Here is a 23,491-nt window from a genome sequence, read left to right as displayed (position 1 = left end):
GACAGCGACTATGAATCTCATGTTTGCTCACTTTAGTTTCCAAATCCTCCAGAGAAGTGGCTTCTCCTCTTGTGTCCTATAAATCTCTCTTTTTTTTTAAAATTATGTACTTATTCTTTTTTTAATTGTATTTTTATTTTTACATTTTTAGAGACAGAGTCTCACTTTGTTGCCCAGGCTGGAGTGCAATGATGTGATCATAGCTCACTGTAACCTAAAACTCCTGGGCTCAAGTGATCCTCCTGCCTCAACCTCCTGAGTTGCTATGACCGCAGACACACACCACCAGGCAGGGAACTTTTTTTTTTTTAAAGACAAGTTCTTCCTATGTTGCCCAGGGTAGTCTCGAACTCCTAGTCTCTAGTGATCCTCCTGCCTAGACCTCCCAAGTAGCTGTAGCGTAGCACTCACATTACAGGTGCACACCACAGTGCCTGGCTATTTATTTATTTATAGAGACAAGGTCTTGCTATGTTGCTCAGGGTAGTCTCAAACTCCTGGACTCAAGGGATCCTTTCACCTTGGCCTCTCAAGTGTTGGGATTACAGACGTGAGCTACTATGCCCGTCTACCCTATACGTTTGTTGAGTGCTCCTTTTTTGAAAAAAAAAATTTTATTTTATTAAGCATTATATTCAATGTAAAGGCTTTAACCATCATAATCACCATGATAGAATATGTGTGTGTACGTATAAAAAATACCCATTGAACATGCCATAAGAGGTATAATTATGTTTTGAAATCTATGCAACATGAGATGTAATTACAAATAAAAAAAAAAACTAATCAGAAGCATGAAAACCCCTGTTTTAATATGAATCTATTGCTGATTCTGGAATAACTCTCACGTGCATGTCCTTAATCACACTGGACTTCTCCAGTTTTGATTGCAGTAATGTGTGTTCCACAACATCAGTTCCAACTGTCCATCTGAACAGTTTCTTGCTTCAGTTTTGTTAAGCTCTATTTAATCTTAACCAGAGAATCACCACCAGTCATGCTGCTGCACTTTTCTTCCATTTCTAGTTTTACATGTTCTGTCTTCTGTAACCTCAGACAGAAGTCTGTTCCTTTCAATTACTCCACCATTTCCCTGCCGGCTCCTTACGTCACTCAGCTAGGTTTGAGCTGCAGGATATTCTTGAACCATGTGCTCAAGCTGATGGTTGATGTACTTTTCATAGCGACAGATCTTTTCCAAAGTCTTACTAATTTCTTTTAAAAAATTATTTATGTATTTATTTTACAGGCAAGGTCTTGTTCTGTTGCCCAGGCAGTAGTGCAGTGGTGCAATCATACCTCACTGCAGTCTCAAACTCCTGGACTCAAACAGTCCACCTACCTTAGCCTCCTGAGTAGCTAGGACTGCAGGCATGAGTCACTCCAGTTAACTATTAACTTCGTTATGGAGTTTGTCAAAAAATCCTTTGCTCTCTTTTAGAGAAGATTCAATTCCACTTTTGTGCTGGTGCATTTGGTCAACATGGATTCTCTGATCCGCTGCACTTTTTGCAGTATTTGGCTGGAGAAAGAAGCACTTGCTTCTTGTTGCAAATTCTAACAAGGAGTGGTGGCCCTTGGCTTCCGCTCCGCAATGACAGGAGACCATAAAAAAAGAACAAAAGTCATGCCCAGCTAGATTGTTGTTTGCGTATGATGGCAACAGAAAGACATTCTCTTATATGTATGGCTCAGAAATTATACCACCCAAATATTCATTTTTTTCTTAAGCTCATGTTCATTGAATATTTTAACATCTAGGAGTTATCAGTATAGATACACCTTATGTAAAATGTGATTATTCCTAAAGAAAATTGGGCTATAGATACAATTGTTAGAAGGTTAAGGGAACCAAGGAAGAGGAATATAGGTGTACATATTATGGGTAAAAACCCAAATATCCTTAATGAAAAATTTCTCAAAGAGGTGTCCCAGCCCAATGAGAGATGCATCCAAATAAACAATAAAAGAAAGGAGAAATGATAGTAAAAAAGGAATTGGGATGAGTACCAAAGGCAGTTCAACAGTGAGTTCAATTTAAATAATAGAATCGCTGATGCAAACTTAATGCAACTATCAACACATTTTGAGATGTATATTTTCAAATATTGAAGATGAACATTAATAGAATTTAAAACAATATAGCAACATAAGGATTTAAACATTTACAATAGTTATATGAAATTGAATATGAGGGAATTTGGTTTTGTATTTTGTATTATTTATGTATTTTATATTATTTTAATTTTTTCAGGCACAGTCTCACTCTGTTGCCCAGGCTGGAGTACAGTGGTGTGATCTCGGCTCACTGCAACCTCTGCCTCATGGGTTCAAGCAATTCTCCTGCCTCAGTCTCCCAAGTAACTGGGATTATAGGTACGTACCACCACGCCTGGCTAATTTTCATACTGTCAGCAGAGATGAGGTTTCACCATGTTGGCCAGGCTGGTCTTGAACTCCTGACCTCAAGTGATCTGCCTGCCTTGGCCTCCCAAAGTGGTGTGATTACAGGCATGACCCACTGTGCCTGGCCATCTTTCATATTTTTTAAGCACTGTTGGTAAGCAGATAAATCTATATAATCATTTTGTAAGATAATTTGATAACACATTCCAGATTTTTTCTAAGTGCATAACTTATGACCAAGTATTTCTACAATTAAAAATTTTTAAAGAAATAAGCAGATAACATACAAAGATTCATGTGTAAGAATGCTCTTTACATTCTTGCTTATGATGGCAAAAATATAGATCAATCATCTTTGTTCTCATCCCTTCATCTCTCTACCCTGTTTCTCTGAAAACTAATTTTATTTTCTGCAATGTTGCTTCGCTTCTTATGAAGACTTTTTAAAAAGCCCATTGCATTTTTAGTTTATTAAATCTTCCCTTTTCTCATTCAACCACTTTAAAATTTTTTCTTTTTTTCTAAAAGATTATTGTCCATTGTCTCAGTTTATAGATTTGCCTCTGATCTTTCCTCTGTTACTTCTTTCCTTTTTTTTTTTTTTTTTTTTGAGATGGAGTTTCTCTCTTGATGCCCAGGCTGGAGTGCAATGGCATGATCTCGGTTCACTACAACCTCTGCCTCCTGGGTTCAAGCAATTCTCCTGCCTCAGCCTCCCGAGTAGCTGGGATTACAGGTGCCCACCGCCATGCCTGGCTAATTTGTTGTATTTTTAGTAGAATTGGGTTTTCATCATGTTGGCCAGGCTGGTCTCAAACTTCTGACCTCAGGTGAACCACTTGGCCTCCCAAAGTGCAGGGATTACAGGCATGAGCCACTGCGCCTGGTCTCCTCTGTTATTTCATAAGAGCAGGTTCTCTTGACTTTTTCCACAACATGGCTCCATTTGCCCTAAAACTATTAGGAATCTCTTGAGTGTTGTGACAGGTCAATGGCACCCTTCTATAGTTTCTAGTACTGATGCTGGGGTTAAACTATTCTTGAATTTCAATAGGAAGATGTTAATTGAGGATTTAGACAGCTATGCTCATGCTGCCATCCTAATCAGGAAATGCTCTTTGAATTGTGCTATATATAGTATTGATAACAGTGTGATGACTACAGCAGCAGTGTGAATAACAGACAAGAGGGATGTCCAGATCTTAGACAGAGGACCTATTTATGAAGATATAAAAAATATTCTAGGAAAAAAAAGAAAATGAGGGTCCAAACTAAACCTACTTCAACAAAATGGAGAACAGAGGGTAATTTGACAATTATTTAATTGGTACTAATTACAAACATGGTGGTTTATTTATGTAGGGATTGAGAGAGAAAAATGACAGAAAGAATTTTTCACAAATATCTACCTTGGATGACTGGGCTAAGGATAGATTGCTAATTGAGACAGGAAATAGATGACGAAAATCAGAATTCTGACATTTGGACAATAATTTCAGTTGGAACTTACAGAGTTTGAGTTATTTAAAAGAAAAGTAGGTGGAAATGCCAAGTGAACAATTCAAAATATAAAACTGGATCTCAAGTTTGGAGATGGATATACAGATTTGGGCATTCTTGATGGACTGCAGTTAAAACCAGAAAGAAGGGAGGAGAATAGGCTGAGGGTAGAATCCAGAACACGAATATTTAAGAAGTGGTTAGAAGAAAATCTAGCGATGGGGGCTGAGAAGGAACAATTTAATAATTAGAATTAGGCTGCGAGAGTGCGGCGTCACAAAAGCCAAATTAGGAGAAAGTTTCAAAAGGAAAGAATAGCCAAAGCATCAAAGCGACCAGAACCATCACAGGAGGGGGTTGAAGAGTGGCCATGGGAGATGGTGATTCTGTCATTAGCAATCTCACAGAGAGCTGGATCACCGGACTGTTGGATGGAATCAGTTGGAATGCTGTAGTGGCTTTAGGAGTTAGCAAAAGCTGAAGAAGTTTGGCTGAAAAAGGAAAGGAAAACATGTCTTTCAATTACCTATGAAATATTTCCTTGCCTTTTTTTTCAACTTTATGTAAATCTTTATTAAACTAAAAATTCAGAAAAGTCCCAAATGTGCAAGTCAGCGAACGCTCACAAAGCAAATACACTCATGTACACTCCTGTGACCCCCACACAGTCAAGAAACACACTGCCAGACTCTCAAAAGCCACTTTTGTGATCCCTTCTTTCACTGCCCAGCCCCCATCTCTACCAAGAGTAACCACTGTCTTGACTTTTAACACGATAAGTCAACTTGTTGTCTGCACTTCTCAGTCTTTTGAAATAAAAGTTAGCTAATGTAATTTAATATTTTTTCAACAACTTAAGATCATTGTTATGAATATTAATTACAGGATGAGGCAGCAGTAGCCTTATCAGCCTTGTATTCCTAGATCCTGGCAGAGGACCTGAAACATAATGGATGCTACCAAATTAGTTGAGTGAAAGAATGGATCTTTGTAATCCATTCCCATGCTAATTCCACTTTTTATTTATCTTGCTACTTCCCAGTTTTTTTAAAAAATTATTTTTATTTTATTTATTTATTTTGAGACAGAGTCTCGCACTGTCTCCCAGGCTGGAGTGCAGTGGCGCGATCTCTGCTCACTGCAAGCTCCGCCTCCTGGGTTCACGCCATTCTCCTGCCTCAGCCCCCCGAGTAGCCGGGACTGCAGGCGCCCGCCACCACGCCCGGCTAATTTTTGTATTTTTAGTAGAGACGGGGTTTCACCATGTTAGCCAGAATGGTCTCCATCTCCTGACCTTGTGATCTACCAGCCTCGGCCTCTCAAAGTGCTGGGATTACAGGCGTGAGCCACCGCTCCTGGCCGCTACATCCCACTTTTTAAAAGAAGACCTTCTCAAGGCCATTGCAAGTGCTTTGGATTAAAAAAACTAGCTAAAGAATTTACTTTCTCCTAGAGTATGCACATACTGGCAAGAAAAATGCTACACCACAACAAGAATTAGAACTGTTCGTTTATATCTGAGAAATACTTTTTAGCTTGACCCTTCCTTCATTATTTTTATCACATCCCCCCCTTTATTTCTAGCGCTGTTCAGGACTGCCTCCTAACAACCTTCCTGAATTGTCAATTCTGCAGTTAATTAGCCAAATCCCTGACTCATTTTTCTCCTCTAAGCTCTTGTATAGCTTTAATACATGCAGTTGTTGTTATTAATAGCAAGATCCTTAAGAACTAGAACTTATTTTATTCCTTAAACCATGGAGATAGACCCTAAAATCATATAGCTCTGTATGCAACTCCAAAATATTTTTATATTTTTGTTATAAAATAAATTCATTTGTAGTGAAAACCAGCTGAGTGGAAATGTGATTAAAAATCAACTGTCATTGATTTCATATGACTCTGTTAATTGTCTGCTATTCTTTCCACATATTCTCCATTCTATTTAATTTGCTCTGATACCATTAAAATATTATCCTCAAGGAAACTTACAGGGATTCAAACATTTAAGATTAAAACCATAAGTGAAAACTGCTTCTTTGCCCATACTCTCCATGAATGTTCCTAACAAAAGCAAAGATTAAATCAAATCCTTTCTTGCATTTGGATAGCGCATTTAACTCACTCTGCCTGAACAATACGTCCATTATGACAAAGTACCACAATTACTTCTATGAAGAGGTATAGAGATGAAGGGTTTTTTTTTTCTGTTCAGAAAAAGAAACTAAATATTTTTTTGTAAAACCTAGGTTGTGTGGTTATATCAAAAGCTAATTTGTAAACCTAAGAGACTCTGTTATCAAAAACAAAGTAAAATATTCTTGTTATAAAGTGTGATTTGTGTTATAATGAGCTATAAAGAACAAAAAATTCAGATATGAAACATTCCACAGCTCTAGGAAGAATAGACTTTTTGAATCATAAATATTTTATATGGGAGAATACCAACTGATAGTTCTAGGTATTCTAAACTAGAGTATCTGTTGTTTAAACCCCATCTAATTTATATAGAAAACAGATGTAACTAATGACTGAAGCAAAAGTAAAGCACAACATTCAAGAAATATAAAGGGGAACGAGCAGAAAAGGCAATTTGGTTGTACCAGAAGGCCTGGCCTCAGGATAGCTATTGACTTAAGAAAAAAAAAAAAAGTAGCTTTGACCTTCGTAGTCAAGCCAGAAGATACATGAGTTTTTTAGTTACATGGGTTTTTAAAATATAATAAAAATAATCATACTAGTTAGGAAAACTTCTTCCTAGTATTAAACTCTAAAACAGGTTAGTTATATGGATCTTCACGTTGAGCACACAGGACAAAATGATATTTTAAAAAATAAATATCTTATAAAAGTTTCAAAAATATTAAGGGCATTATGGAAATTTATATCACAGTATATCAATGTAAGTTGTGGTACTTTCAAGGCAAATATAAACTTTAGTTTATTAATTGGGTTTTCATTGTTTCAAGCCAGTTTGAAACTACCGACATTCAGTATCTTTAAACAGCTTTACATTCGCAATACTTTTTTTTTAAGAAGCAAAAATTCAAAAGTAAGGGGAGCTAAGAAGGGAAGAACAAGGAATTGATGTTAATATTTACTGAACAGCTTCTCAGGCTGAACAATGCTACATTAGTCACACAACAATTCATTTATGTTGACTGCAACGTCTTTGTTGCAGTCTATATTTTTGGCTACCTTTTTCTGCATTTATGAAGTATGAAGAGGCTGAGTAAAAAATTATTCTAAATGTATAAGAATCTCTACAGCAAAAATAAGACCTGTGTTTCTTAGTCTCCTAGTTTTTCCACAGAACAGCCTTTTGGTCTCTTCAAACGTGTGGTTTTATTATATACAATAATTTCAAATGTTTTTATCAACACAACAAGCATTTGACATTTACAACTTGGGCAAAATACTAGACATTTGTTTCTGAACAAATGGAGACCTATATCTAATTATTCAACATTTTCCTCTTTTATTCAAATTATTCCTCTTTTGAAAAATGGTTTTATACATAAATTTAAAAATTATTTTTGTGAAAAAAATTTTATTAATGAAAGAAGGTATAGAAGGTTGAATGTTTTCTTCCTTACATGATGTTTTTTATTTCCTTATGGTCTTGTTGTTTCATCATACATTTTCTACATGTTTTACTTTCATCACAAGTTACAACAACAGAATTCAAAAATACAAGATTCTTAAGCCGAAAACATTGCAGAAGAATGAGAAATGGTACTTATTAACTGCCTACAGTGCTGCAAACTTCTGGCAATTAATTTCAATTAAGTTATTTACAAGGTGTGCCACTGCTAACTTTGTGCCCAGATGTTTCAGTTGGCAACATGCGATGGCCACCAATGTAGTCAATTTCAGTAACAATCACTCATTGATGGAATTTTCACACTGAATTCACAGCACCTTCATAACATTAGTACATGATGTCATCACCCTTTGCCTCATCATAACCGTAAAAATGCCAATACGAGTTGCAACAAATTACTGTGAGCAATTGCTTAGTTCTAGAGATGTTGTAGTGAACACCTGGGCTGGCTCAGAATCTAGCAGCTTTCAAAGTTTCGTTACCAGATGTTTGTGGAACAACTTATGCATGTATGGAAAACATACTTTTTTTTTCATTTGCATGAACGATTACCAGACCTTTGGAAGTAGTGGAAACATATGTTTTATGAAAAAAGAAAGTTAATAAGAGTTTATTAGGGAAATATTTTTATTTTAATCAGCATGGTTGGTCTTAAACATTGTTAATTGAACTGCAGAATCATGCTTGTATGCAATTATTTGTTTATGTAGTAAAACACATCCTCACAAATTAAGCAGTATTGTGATCATAACTTTCTTGGGTGAAGAAAAGAAGTTATGAAAGTTTTAATAATACTAATTTTTTTAAACCAGCTTTTAAAATATCTGATTTTGTTTAATAATTTTGTATATTTTCAGATAATATTTATTATAATTATGTCTTTCTTTTCTTAACTATACTACATCCTCTTTAAAAAGACAAGGGCTATTTAAAATTGTCTTTATATGTTTCTTTTTACTATTAATTTAACATAATATTGACTTTTACTACATTTTAGGAAAATTGCACTTCGTGATTCAGACAAGTGTTTTTAGGAAAACACTTCTCCATGTCATTTCAAAATATATTCTCTACCCATAATAAAAACATGAATTGGAAGAAAATCATTACTAATTTTTGATCTATTTCTCACGGTATTCTTATTTTTAATTTAAGGAAAATGATTTAATTTAAGCATGATTCTTGGTTTTTTAATTAACTGAAACGCTAGTCCTATGAAAATAAACAGGCCTTCCCTTTTTTAAACTATTGTTCCCATTGAAATTCATTTTATTTTATATAAGGAGGTGAAATGAACCACATTTTCCTCCTTCTGGGCAACTGAAAAAAGTTGTTAAAACTATTTTTTTTTTTTTTTTTTTTTGAGACGGAGTCTCGCTCTGTCGCCCAGGCTGGAGTGCAGTGGCCGGGTCTCAGCTCACTGCAAGCTCCGCCTCCCGGGTTCACGCCATTCTCCTGCCTCAGCCTCCGGAGTAGCTGGGACTACAGGCGCCCGCCACCTCGCCCGGCTAGTTTTTTGTATTTTTAGTAGAGACGGGGTTTCACCATGTTAGCCAGGATGGTCTCGATCTCCTGACCTTGTGATCCGCCCGTCTCAGCCTCCCAAAGTGCTGGGATTACAGGCTTGAGCCACCGCGCCCGGCCATAAGTTGTTAAAACTATTAACAGCTGTAAAGTAATGGTTAGATTTTGAGTGATTTCATTTAGTTCAAACGAACTCTAAATTTATCCAGGTGTTAAAGTTTTGTTAAGTCCGAGGTAAAATAAAAAGATATTCTAGTAGAGATGCATTTTAAAATTTGATGAATACGTTATGTTCATAAAGTCCGAAGCATAAGATATTTCTCTTACTAAATGAACAGGTAAGTGACTATTAAAACAAAACCAAAAAAAACCCACAAAAACTCCTGTCTTAAGAAGCAACACCTTTAATGAGAATTGAAAATTACACATACCATTAAAACAGACCTGTTCACTATCAAGGTATAAGCTGAAGTGTCCAAAGCAAACACACGTTAATAGGATGGATAGTAAATTTGGAGTGAAAAATCTCTTTGCAGCTTTAGCACTTACAAACTGGATACACATCTCTCTTTGCATGCATAGGAAGCTCACAGCAACCCTGGGGTCCTGCCCTGATGATTTGGTTCACCTTTCCTTCTTCAGACTTCCAGGAATCCTTCCATATCTCCAGGGAGCCATTATGAGCTGCTGAGTGGCATTGCACACTGAGGAGTCCATGTTTTCTCATTTCTTGTTTGTTATAAGACTTGGGCCCAAGAGGGTGTGAAAGAATGCCAGTGAATGTAGTCTCCCGTGTTTTATTAAGAAAATGTAAATGTCTCACTGTTGCATTTTTTACCCGAAATGATCCTGAAAGTTTAATATTGACCCAAAGGCAAAGTAACAGAGTACTTCTTAGTGCCTATGTTAAAAAGGAGCTGCAATTTGTTTTCAGTCCTTGGGACATTTTTACACTCCCATTAAATAAAATAAATAATCACAAAGGAAATTAAACCACAAAGGAAATATGTTAAAGCCATGTTAAGCGCCTGACCTAAATATATAAAACAAAGGAACTACATGGTTGTGGTTAGAATTTGGTCTTTAAGGCTATTGCACTTACAGCACATAGTAACATGGTAACAATATGTTAGGGAGACTCTTAAGCTGTATTTATTCAAAGCAACATACTTGGAAGAGGAGTGAAAGATTCCACAGAATTATCCCAATGTTTTATTCATTTGAGATAAAACTGCTAGTTTTTAAAAAGTGTTAGTATTGTTGGCAATTTGAGAATGCTTACTAATTATATTTTATGTCTCTTCTATATGCAAATATAATTTCCACTGAAAAAAAATTGAACATCCATGGTTAGTGTCAAAAGACAAAATTATAACAAACATAGTTCAAATTTGCTTTAATTTGCAATTCTAGAATCAGGCAACACTTCATTCTATAAAACGGAATGAGCGTTCCAATGAGCTGAGCAGGAGAGTTTGGCTTTATGGGCAGAAAATAGCTGAAGAAAGCAGAAACAGAGGAAAAAGGGATTGATCATTTCAGCTACTTTCCTTGTAAAGGTTAAAGCAGTAGGGACTCCCTTATCATGCCTGCTAAAATGGGCCTCTTTGGGAGATTTAGCCATTAAATCTCTCTCTCTTCTGGTTTTTCAGAAGATCAGATAAACAACTTAGTTTTGACTTGATGGTGTGGAACTTCAGCATCACTAACTCCAGTTTACTTTGCTGTTGGGCCTAATGCAGGAGCTCAGCCCAAACCAATGGCCCCTGTAAATTTTATTTAATATTAGTGCAAGTCTCCCATGTCAGTCCCTTGCGAAGCTCTTGCCTCCACAGGCAATCTGTTTAAAATGAATGCATATTGTGCCTGCTCCAAGGAGCTAATGGAGGAAGGAGAGTTCTGCTATCCCCTTGGCACCAATCTTAGAGAAATTTATAAATGTGTTGAAATTGTACTTTGATAATATTTTAAAGTTTCCTAACTCTTTGCAAAGATTTTTTATATGCATTTTCTAATTTAATTGCATTTCAGTTCTTCTCTGTAGATTCAGATGAGCTGATTATTTTGGGAGGATTTAGCACCAAAAACAACTAGGAAAATTACATCTAGACTAGAAGAAAGGAAAATTGAGTTCTTTGAGTTCTAATTGATATTATTATTAAATTTGGCCCTTATTTGAAGGTACCCTTAAAAACAGCACCAAAGTAAGCAGGAGTCTAATGGTTTAATGCAATGTGTATGGAATTGGAGAGCTATCCTATGTAGAAAGAAGCCACAATGCTAGATTGTGATTGTGATGTTCCCTGGGTTGTGCTTTAGTATACACTCACAAATCTTCACTCCACAGCTGTTAAAGTCCTGCGAGACAACCCATACAGCAGCTCAGGGACAAAATTAGACTTTGGAGTTTCCTGTTCCTTAATTAAATTTAAACTGCTTTCTGCAGTGACAGGGCTCCAATTAGAAGACAAGTTCAAAGAAAAATCTAACATAGTTACCTGTGGCTATATCATAAGCTTTAATGCAGCCCAGGGTTTGGAGAGTACAATCTTAAGTGAGCCTTCTGGATCTACCTTAACAGTGACAAATTTAATTCATATAAATCATGAAGCCCAGAGGGAAAGTTTCTTTTCTTTGTTGTGTTTATTCCTAAGTGGTCTAATCCACATATATGAATCACACATAAATGCAGTGCTTGCTTGGGAAGACTATTTCCCTTTGTTCAACATGAAGTGTACTTCCCACAAAAGCCATCCACAAAAGCTGGTTCTTAGATTTTCACACACTCCAAAAATACAACCAAAAAATGCTAACATACTATACGCATTTCTATATATTTAATGTACTCAAATAGTATTGAAGATACTAGGAAAAAAATAATGCACTTTGTGGGCTTTTCATGAGGCTTCCAAATTCTCAATGTCTTGAACTCTCTCAAAGCAGAATGTATAATGATTTCTTCAAAATGTCACTTATAATTTGTTCCCCTTTCTCACTACTTAAAATTGTTAGAGACCATCCATTTTAAGTCAGCGTTTTCAGAAAGGATCAACTGAAACTTGAACAGGCAGAAGGAAAAATGTTTCCACTTCTACCAGGCTTAAAAGAAGTTGGGCATCTTTTCGTATTTTTCTTGTTAGCATTGTAATATAAAACATCTGTAATAATTTAGTGAATTAAATACATTAAAACAACAAATAAAAGAAGCTTTAATGAAGAAAACACAGAAGACCCCATATGGCTGCCTATTTCTTTCTTGACAAGAGGCACAGTCAAGTAGCTAGAACCGTGAGTAACTGCTGGAAGGCAATAAACCCATGAACAGGATTGTGAGCTGCTGTGTGCTAATATGAAAACCGGCTTTTATTTATTTTGCCACCTTTGTAACAGCACGTTAGATCCTGCCATTTCTCACCAATTTTCTTACTCTCTGTGGAAACAGTAGTTTCATAACTTGTTTCTGTATAGTTCTTGTCTAACACTTTTTCTCTTACTTGTCAGGACACTCTCTTTTCTATGTTTTTTTTATCCTCCAGAACTACCCCCTTTATCCAAACTATTATTTCCTACCTAGAGTACTGCAAAGCTTTCAAGGTTGTATCTTTCTGTTCAATCAAGTTTAACCATTATATAGCAGTCAAATATCTTTTTTTAAGTGACTCAAATAACTCTTGAACTCAAGAACTTAAAGTAGCAGACAACTGCTTAATGGGGAAATTCAAATTATCTGGCCTAGTACTTATAGGTCTCAGTCACTTGGTCCTTCTGAAACTAACCATTTTTCATCTATTGTAATTCCACCAACAGTCTCTAAGTTTCATATAGGACAATTTCTATTACATCCCTATTTCACACACACACATTTATGGCTCACATCTCTTTGCCTTTGCACATACTGGTCTCCCAAGAATGAATGATTGCCCACTTCTTTATGACAATTTACATCCAGGGGATACAAACTTAAATGTACTCAGGGAAAGGGCAAGCGATATACTCACGATAGAGTAAATGATGGAATAAAACACCACATAGTGGCACTAAGGATGGCTAAACTGGAAAAGGCATGTTTCATATACAGGCATTCAAATCTAAGTTGTTTTTTTAAAACATCATGCTGGCCTAACAAAACATGGGCCATAAATTTGCAACCTCTGAAGCATAATTACTGTGTAATTATGAAGCATAATTACATAATTACCTTAAGACTTGTTAAAAATTTCCCTTCTTGAGAAAAATCTCCCTGAAGATTCCTGTTCTTTGTCCTTGTTTTCCATTTCTTCAGTAATCAATATGCAGTGTGGCTTATGTTGCTAGATATTCGCTTTTGCTCTCTATTTAGTTCATATGTGCATATGTTATTTCTCAATGTTTTGGAAATTCATTTTGGGGAAGCAAGGGTCATGTGTTTTGATTCTTTTGTCCCCGTGTTCTAGAGATAATCTCCCTCATGTTTCTAACATGGTGGTCGAGCTTAAGAAATCCCTATCAAAGTCATATGCCAAAGAATGAAACTGGACCCGTATCTCTCACCATATACAAAAATTAACTCAAGAAGGATTAAAGACTTAAATGTAAGACCTGAAACTATAAAAATCCTAGAAGAAAACCTAGGAAAAACTCTTCTGGACATTGGCCTAGGCAAAGAATTTATGACCAAGTCCTCAAAAGCAAATGCAATAAAAACAAAAATAGACAATGGGACTTAATTAAATTAAAAACCTTTGCACAGCCAAAGAAACAATTACAAGTAAACAGATAACCTACAGAATGGGAAAAAAGTATTTGTAAACTGTGCATCTGAAGAAGGGCTAATATCCAGAATCTACAAGGAATTCAACTTCACAAGAAAAAACAAACAACCCCATTAAAAACTGGGCAAAGGACGTGAACAGACATTTCTCGAAAGAAGAAATACAAGCAGCCAACAAACACATGAAAAAAATGTCCAGTATCACTATCATCAGAGAAATGCAAATTAAAACCACACTGAGCTATCATCTAACACCAGTCAGAATGGCTATTAATAAAAGTAAAAAAAAAAAAAAAAAAAAAAAAAAAACAGATGTTGGCATGGATGCAGAGAAAAGGGAATGCTTATACACCATTGGTGGTAATGTAAATTAGTTAAACATCTATGGAAAACAGTATGGAGATTTCTCAAAAAACCAAAAAATAGAACTACCATTGGACCCAGAAATCCACTACTGGGCATTTACCCAAAGGAAAAGAAGTGTGAAAAAGACACCTGCACTCATGTTTATCACAGTACTATTCACAATAGCAAAGTCAGGGAACAAACCCAAGTGTCCATCAATGGTTGACCAAATAAAAAAAAAGTCATATATATAGACCATGGGATACTACTAAGCAATAAAAAAAATGAAATCATATCCTTTGCAGCAACATGGATGGAGTGGGAAGTCATTATCCTAAGTGAACTCACTCAGACCCAGCAAACCAAATATTGCATGTTCTCACTGGTAAGTGGAAGCTACACAATAAGCACACATGGACATAATGATTGAAATATCAGACACCAGGAACTTCAAAAGAGAGGAAGAAGGGAGGTGAGTGAGGGTTGAAAAACTACATACTAGGTACAATGTTCAGATGATGGGTAGGCTAAAAGCCCAGACTTCACCACTACATAATATATCCCTGTAAGAAATCTGCACCTGTAACTCCCAATTCTGTTTTTTTAAAAAAGAAAAACAAATCCCTAACAAAATTCTAATGGCAATTCTTCACAGAAATAGAAAAAATCCTAAAATTTGTATGGAACCACAAAAAAATCCCAAAGCAATACTGAGAGAGAAAAAGTTTCAGACATCACACTTTCTGATTAAAAGTATATTACAAAGCTACAGTAATCAGAACAGCATGGCACCAGCATAAAAGCAGAAACATAGACCAATGGAACGTAATATAGAGCCCAGAAATATATCAAAACTTCTATGGCCAACTTATTTTCAACAAGGGCAACAAAAGGACACAATGGAGGAAGGATAGTCTCTTTAATAAATATTTGCCGCAGGTACTGGGAAAACTGGATCTCCACATGTAAAAGAATGAAATTGAATCTTCATCACAAAAATCAACTCAAAATGAATAAAAAACATAAATGTAAGATCTGAAAACAAAAAACTTCTAGAAGAGAACATAGGGGAAAAGCTCCTCAACATTGGCCTTGGCAATAGTTTTTGGATATCACACCAAAAGCACAGGCTACAAAAGCAAAAATAAATAAATGAGACTACATCAAACTAAAACACTTCTGCATTGCAAAGGAAACAATCAACAAAGTGAAACAGCAACTTAAAAACTGGGAAAAATATTTGCAAATCACATATCTGATAAGGGGTTAATATCCAAAATTTATAAAGATCTATAAGAACTCAACAGCAGAAAAACAATCTGATTAAAAAGTGGGGAAAGGACTTGAACAGATATTTCTCCAAAGAAGACATAAAAATGGCCAGCAGGTGTATGAAAAGGTATTCAACATCCACTTAGTATCAGGGAAATGCAAATTAAAACCACTATGAGATATCACATCACACACATAAGGAGAGCTATTATCAAAAAGACAAGAGATAACAAATGTTGGTGAGGGGTGTGGAGAAAAGGGAACTCTATTATACCTTTGGTAGGCATGTAGATTGGTACAGCTATTATGGGAAAGAATATGGAGGTTCTTAAAGAAATTAAAAATTGAACTACTATAGGATCCAATAGTCCCTCTTCTGGGTATATACCCAACGGAGGTGAAATCACCAAAGATATCCACAGTCCCATGCCACACACACACACACACACACACACACACGAAATATTATTCAGAATAAGATCCTGCCATTTGCCACAACATGAATAGACCTGGGGACATTATACTAAGTGAAATAAGCCAAACAGAATATTGCATGATCTTACTTAAATGTGGATTAAAAAAAAAAGAACCCAAATACACAGAAACGGAGAATGAAACAGTGGTTACCACTGGTGGGGTTGCAGGGAGAGGAAATGGAGAAACATAAGTCAAAGGATACAAAATAGCACATGTGAAGGATGGACAGGTTTAGAGATCTAATGTACAGGAATAAAGTTAATAAAAAATTTGTATTGAATAGGATTTCTGTTAAATAAGTAGATTTTAGCTGCTCTTGTCACCAAAAGGTAATTATGTGAGATGATCGATATGCTAACCTGCTTCACTACAGTAACTGTTTTACTATCTATATGTATCCCACAACAATATGAAAATCTCAAATATACACAGTAAAATTTATTTTTCAAAAAGAAGGAATTGCTACTACCAGGCTAAGACCTTCTGAAAGTATTGTCTCTCTAACATACATGCAGCATTGTCTTTAATTATTAAGAAATGAATAGGAAAGTACGAGAAAGGGATTTAGAGTGTGTAAAAAGAAGCGGACTGGTATTTCTTACAGTTTACTTAATGATAATCAGCCTATTGTCAAGAAAGATAAATCATGTAGTGAAAAGAGAAGTGCATCAAGAATTCTCCCTTATAACCTTGGCCTATAGAATAGTGCGTTTTGAATGGGGAGCGGAGGCAAAATGGGAGTCGTTTTTCTGATGAACACAAGGTGGGAGTAGCTTTTCTAATTGACACATTTTAGAATATCTGCTTGGCCTACACTGATCCCCTTAACTATTTCTTCTTCCAGCTACAGAGATATATGCCTGGAAGCTATGTTAAGCAATGTGATTGTACTTTTGGACCACAGCTGACTGTACTCTGAGAGGACATTCAATCCAAACTGGAAGGCGTCTTTGCAAAATCATGACAGTAAGAAAAATCTGCCATAGCTTATTCTGTCTTGCTTCTAACCTCTGAGCAGGTCTTGTTCATTCCTGGGTGTAGGCCAAGCTAACTTTGGGAGGAATTCGGTTTGTAGTTTAACCTTACAGCAAGGAAGATAATAGCCCTTCCCAAAAACTACTCCCTTCTTGCTTGGGTATTGAAACCACATTTGTAAAACTAACAAATTAGTCACAAGATTAGAAATTATGGTTCAAGAGTCATGGAGCCAGAGGTCACAAGAATTATAACCTCTCAAATGCACCTATAGATAACATCACTATTGTAAAACCTAAGGTTAATGTCAGAGGTATTTTTCAGACCCTGCTTTCTGATGCACCTGCTAGTGCCACCTGGACCCGTAAACTGGCTCAGTTGGTCTTGTGATCCCACCCAGGAACTGAAGACTGCAAGAAAACAGCTTTGATCCCTTATGATTTCATCACCAACCCAACCAATTAACATTCCCCATTCCCTAGCCCCCTGCCTGCCAAATTATTCTTAAAATAACCCTAGTCTCCGAATTTTCAGGGAGACTGATTTGAGTAATCAACTCCCATCTTGCACGTGGTTTAGTCCTGCATTAATTAAACTCTTGCATTATAGCAATACCACTGTCTCAGTGAACCAGCTGTATCTGTGCAGCAGACAAGAAGCATCCATTAAGCTTACAAGCTGAACCACTGTCTTTCTGTCAGGGGTTTGGAACTGTGGTTGGAGAGAAAGAGATTCGGTGTCTTATGCTTAGGGCATATTTAGTGTTATAGCATATAAAGTAGGGCTATATTCTACCTTTTCGACTAAGACATAGAGGAAGCAGGATTGAAGAAACACAGAAGAATGAAGGAGAGATGAGAAATGAGAGAGAATCTGCCTGGTTTCAAGACAGCCTTCCTGTTGCCAGTTCCAGTCATTTTGCTTCTAGTTACAAGCAAAAAGCAGCCTTAGTCTTCAAGATTCTTCTCTGTCTTCAAACTCTGTAAAGATATACATTCAGGTTTTCCCATCTGTAAAACAGAGGCTGGGAGTGGGAAAAGTAGATAACAGGGTACTTCATTTGTGGGACTCAAAACACCGTGTAGTCAGACAAACCTGTTTGCAAAAGCTGTAATGTCTGGAATAGAAGGCAGAATTCAACATGACACACACCTTACTTTCCGCCTAAGGTGCTAATACCGAGTTCAGAAAAACAATTTTTTAGAGCTGTGAAGCTGGCTAAAGTAATGTCTGAAATAGGTTTTAAATTTCCCAAATGTGAGAACCGTATGGATTCGAATCACTTTATGCATTGCATTTTTTCTACATATGTAAGGAAACAGAGAGAGGTTCAGGTATGTTAGTACATAATTGTCATTAGATTACCTCTAACACTTTCAACTTTGTACAAAATAAGTGCATGTTGAATAGCTTTAAAAATTAATGCTTGAGGCAGGGTGCGGTGGCTCATGCCTGTAATCCCAGCACTTTGGGAGGCCGAGGTGGGTGGATTACCTGAGGTCAGGAGTTCGAGACCAGCCTGGCCAACGTAGTGAAACAGCATCTCTACTAAAAATACACAAATTAGCCAGGCGTGGTGGCAGGCACCTGTAATCCCAGCTACTTGGGAGGCTGAGGCAGGGAGAATCGCTTGAACCCGGAAGGCAGAGGTTGCAGTGAGCCAAGATCACACCATTGTACTCTAGCCTGGGTGACAGAGTGAGACTCCATCTCAAAAAAAAAAAAATAAAATAAAATAAAAAAAATAATGCTTGATCCATCAAATAAACTTAGTAAAGAGAAAATAATAAAAAATACTATGATATGTGTTACACTCTCACACATTTTGCTGAGTGATTTTCCTTTCTTTGTAGTTGTTGGCTTCACTCCACATACTCTTCTGTGTAAATAGAATAGAATCTTATTGTAGGACAAAGGGCTATTAACATATAGTTGGTCTACTATAGATCAAACTGTGCTCCTGGAAACATAACTACAGATGAGAAAAACCTAAGATGAAAAAATTATGCTCAAAAGTGGATGTTTATAGCAGTCTCCCAAATCAGAGCACTGCTATGGAATAGAGCCTGTCTCCTTTATTTTAGAGAAAAATGTTTCCTTTCTTAAAAACAAAGAAAGAGAAGAATGAGGAGGAGGAAGAGGAGGGGGCAGAAGGAGAAGAAAGAGGAGGAGAAGAAGAAAGGAGGAGGAGGAGGAGATCTCCTTCTCCTGTTATTCATACTCAAACTTCTTGAAGAAAGTAACCCCCCCGCCATGTTGTTACTCCCTCCCTTCCTTTTTGCTCTTGAATCCATTGCAATCTGGCTTCTCCCTCCTTTGCTCCCAAAACATCGTTCTTGCAATGGCTTCCAAAGACTTTGTAGCTTTAAAATCTGATGAGCACTTTTCAGTTATTATTTCAACCTATTTTGTAAAAAAGTTAAAATATTTACCAAGCGCCATTTGAAATGTTTGCCTTTATATGGCAGTTACTTCATCTTCTACCTCTATTTGCTCCATCTTCTCTTTCCTTAGTTTCTTTTTCTATATTAGTATCTTTTACACTCTGAATTTTCTCCAAGATAGGATTTTGTCCTTACACTTTCTTTTCTTCCCTTCCTTCCTTTCTTCCTTCATTCCCTCCTTCCTTCCTCTCTCTCTCTTTCTTTCTTTCTCTTTCTTTCCTTCATCCCTTCTTCCCTCCTTCCTTCCTTCCTTCCTTCCTTCCTTCCTTCCTTCCTTCCTTCCTTCCTTCCTTCCTCCCTTCCTTCCTTTGGATCGGGTCATGTTTTGTCACCCAGGCTGAAATATAATTCCTGAGCTCAATGATCCTCCTGCCTCGGCCTCCTGGTTAGCTAGGACTATATTAGTCCATTTTCATACTGCTATGAAGAAATATCTGAGTCTGGGTAATTTATAAAGAAAAAGAGGTTTAATGGACTCACAGTTCCACATGACTGGGGAGGCCTCACAATCATGATGGAAGGCGAAGGAGGAGCAAAGTCACAACTTACATGGTGGCAGGCAAGAGAGCATGTGCAGGGGAACTGCCCTTTATAAAACCATCAGATCTCATGAGACTTACTCACTGTCACCAGAACAGCATAGGAAAAACCTGCCCCTGTGATTCAGTTATCTCCCACCAGGTCTTACCACAACATGTGGGGATTATGAGAGCTACAATTCAAGATGAGATTTGGGTGGGAACACAGCCAAACCATATCACCTGGCTTCTGAATTTTTATTTTATTTTATTTATTTTTTTTTTTCTGTAGAGACAAGGTCTCACTATTTCACCCAGGCTAGTCTCGAACTCCTGGCTTCCAGAGATCCTCCTGCCTCAAGTTCCCAAAGTCCTGAGACTTGCACTTGTTATTTTCTTCTATACACTCCCCCAGGGTAATCTCACCCACTCCTATAATATCAAGCACCATGTATTTATGACTCTCAACTTTTTTCTTCAGTATAAACCCCTCTCTTGAACTTCAGACTTGCTTGGCTCCTAATAGATATCCTACTAACTCTATCACAAATGCCTTAAACATAACATATCCAAAATTAAATTCTCTTTTATCATCTTTCCAGTCCAACTTCCTTTCATTTAATTATATCTTAGTGTCCAAGTCAGAAACTTCAGAATCACCTCCTCTTCCTTGCTCACGTATTCAATCAGTCATTCAGTCTCAGTGACTCTATGGATATATGTGGAATCCACTCCAGCACCACTGCTGCTGTCTTGCTTCTAAGCCTCATCATTTCTTGCCTGTTCTGCTGCAGTAGCCTCCTACCAGGTCTCACTGCTAGCAGGCTCTCCTACCTTTTTTTCCTCTTGAATCTGTAGCCTACATTTTTGCCTCTGATATCAAAAGCACAGAAGTATGGTACTTCTCTGTTTAACACCTTTCAGTGACTTAGAACACCCATAAGAAAAAACATCACCTCCTTTCCTTGATGAACATAAACAGCCCTTCATGATTTGGCTCCTTCTTCCCCCGTTAATTTTATCTCCCTGCTTTGCCTTACTGCCTTACTGAACCACTCCCTAAGTTCAGCCTCGACTGTCTTCTTGCAAACATGCCATGCTAGTTCACATTTCAATGTTGCTCGATAGGCTGGTGCATTTGCCTGAAATGTTTTCCCCTCTTGTGCACCTGGTAAATTCCTGCTCAGTCTTTGAAGATTCCATAAACAGCACCCCTTATGTGCATCTTCTTATGATCATTCTCATTCATGAGCATGGGGGTGCAATGTCTCCATTAGCATTTTTCTCATTGCGTAGTAGTTTATAACATGAGGGGGCCTCAGTCAACCCTAGAGGCCTGTAAGGGTAGCAAACATGCCTTATTCATCTTCACTTCATTGCTGTAATTATACTCAGTGCATAATATGTGCTCAATGCATGTTGGTTGAATGAATAACAAATGAATAGAGAAAATGACTAGAGACAGAGAATAGCTGCATGAAGGTGTTTGGTACTTCTTTCCTGTGCCATTTGGACTGCATATAATATTATGCAAACTTTTTCTTAAATCTGTTAAAAACTAAGTTTCAGAGAAACACAGAACTGCATGACAAAGCAACAGTTCAAAAACCAAACACCTTCATAATGAAAGAAATGGTTACTTAAGACAAGTATCTGAAGTAATTTAAAAGAGAAACGTTTGCCTGTTGTTACCAACTGATGAAATAAGAGCAATTAGGTCTGACTTTCTCATTGTTAATTCTTCCATTAGAAATATTTGGAAAATAGTAACCAATCTTACAGCCTGTGGGGTCAATCCTGCCCAGTGAACAAAACATGGACGTGTGCGTCACCATCTACCTTGCAAAATCCTCTAGCAGGCCTGCATCTACATGCACGTCGCTGACTTTATAAGATCCTGTACGTGACAATACACACATCAGCAGTAAGTCTAGACTACGAGGTCATATTCAGAAACTTATGACTTCAACAGGGGTGGAGATTGTGGGGGAACAGAGCCTAGATCGGGTGAATTTCTAAACAGAAAAGGCATTTGTGTGCTCATGCAAAAAAGGAACAAGGAAAGAAACATATTAACAAAAGAATATTTGTCATAATTCTGGGAACTATTGGAGCAAAGAATTATGAATTTAAGCAATCCAATACCTGGATAATTGTAATGACTGATATAACTTTTCAGGAAGAAGATTTCTACTAATTCTTGGATAAGAAAGGAGTGAAGAACAGTAATCAAAAGTGCAGATTAAGATCAGTTTGCAAAAGAAATTTCCATCTAATTTAAGAAAATTCTTTCTTTGGACAATATGTGATGTCAGATTGTAAAAACAGTGACAAGCCAGAATATTTCTTTGAATAGGAAGCTGAAATAAAAGAACGTCCATAAGCCACAGGCCTGGCCAGAATCTTTCTTTCTTCAACATATTTTAAACTGTTGTCTCATTCCTCACTTGCCATTCTCTAGTTTTAACCCCAATCCTTTCTCCTTTTTGTCCTTAGCAATTGTTCATCTCTTTTCTAATAATTTTTCTCTTTTTATTTGGGGAGAGGGGTGACTTTACCAATTCCCGAATCCAGAAGAACAAGGCACAGGCACAGCCAAATTCTGTTAAACCACAAGTCTCACTTGAACACCAAACTCATAGAAAACAAACAAAAAAAGAGTTGAGTTAACATTAACTTTTGTGTTATTTTTGAATCTTCTTAGCAAAGCTATAAAAAATTATTCCACTAATATTTCCACTTAAATCCTTAAACTACCAATTTTGAGCACAAATAATAAATGGTAAGCTATCATTACTTTGTATTCCATTAATTTGGAATTTATAATGGAAAAAAAAAGCCTTGCCATTTTGGTTAGACCCAGATTCATTCAACTCAGGTCTCTTGTCTCTGGCAAGAAAAATAAAAGATGTTTTACAGGGAAATGTGTGGTTCAATTTTCTAATGTCAAACTAAAGTATTTAGAATCATAATCCTGATTTCTTCATTTTCTCTTAATAATCTAGTATTAATTTTGTTATGTAAGAATTCTTTCTTTAACCCATTTATATATGCTGTCTCCATTCTCTTCCGGGGGTAATGAATGCCAAGACTTCTGTCTATCATATAAAGATATACATTTTTTTCTCAATTTCTGTTTAATAATTTTTAAATGCACCCTTTTTTTATGACTGTCAATATATTTCATGATTTCAGAAACTTAGGTGTTTTTGACACCTTGCTGTTATTTTCCAGCTGTTGATTCTTAACTTTTTCTCCTTCTCTAGATTATTTATGCCATGCACTTGATTATCTAGCTTCTTGGGTTGAAGCATGTAATTATGGTTTAGCACAAAAGATACCCATTGTTAGGGACTTTTTAAGCTTGTTTTGATTGTGGTTGTCTATTAGATTGCTGTCACCTGACTTCTCCAATAGCAGTTTTCAAGGATATCAAGTTTCTTGTTTATTTGATTATTAAAAATGAAAATTAGGGCTTTTGTTAATAAAAAATCCAACAAATAAAAAATCAAAAAATAAAATCCTAAATATTTTTCCTGCAGAGATAATTACAATTAACATGTTTCTGGACATTTTTTCTGTGCTCATATTTATATATGATTTTTGGAAAAAGGAAAAAACTACAGCCATGATTCTCAACCTGACAAGAATCTGGAAAGAAAAAGGATGGGGGTGG

At 36.5% G+C, this 23,491-nt stretch overlaps 1 pseudogene; it reads right to left on the bottom strand.

Moving 5' to 3' along the window:
* Nucleotides 1-809: 809 nt before the first annotated feature.
* The window catches only part of LOC144332650 (intraflagellar transport protein 57 homolog pseudogene), a 76,634-nt pseudogene continuing 53,952 nt past the window's right edge, over nt 810-23,491 (bottom strand).

The sequence above is a fragment of the Macaca mulatta genome, chromosome 11 (genome assembly GCF_049350105.2).
Source record: "Macaca mulatta isolate MMU2019108-1 chromosome 11, T2T-MMU8v2.0, whole genome shotgun sequence".
NCBI classification, from domain to species: domain Eukaryota; kingdom Metazoa; phylum Chordata; class Mammalia; order Primates; family Cercopithecidae; genus Macaca; species Macaca mulatta.
This window is presented reverse-complemented; position numbering and strand designations above follow the sequence as displayed.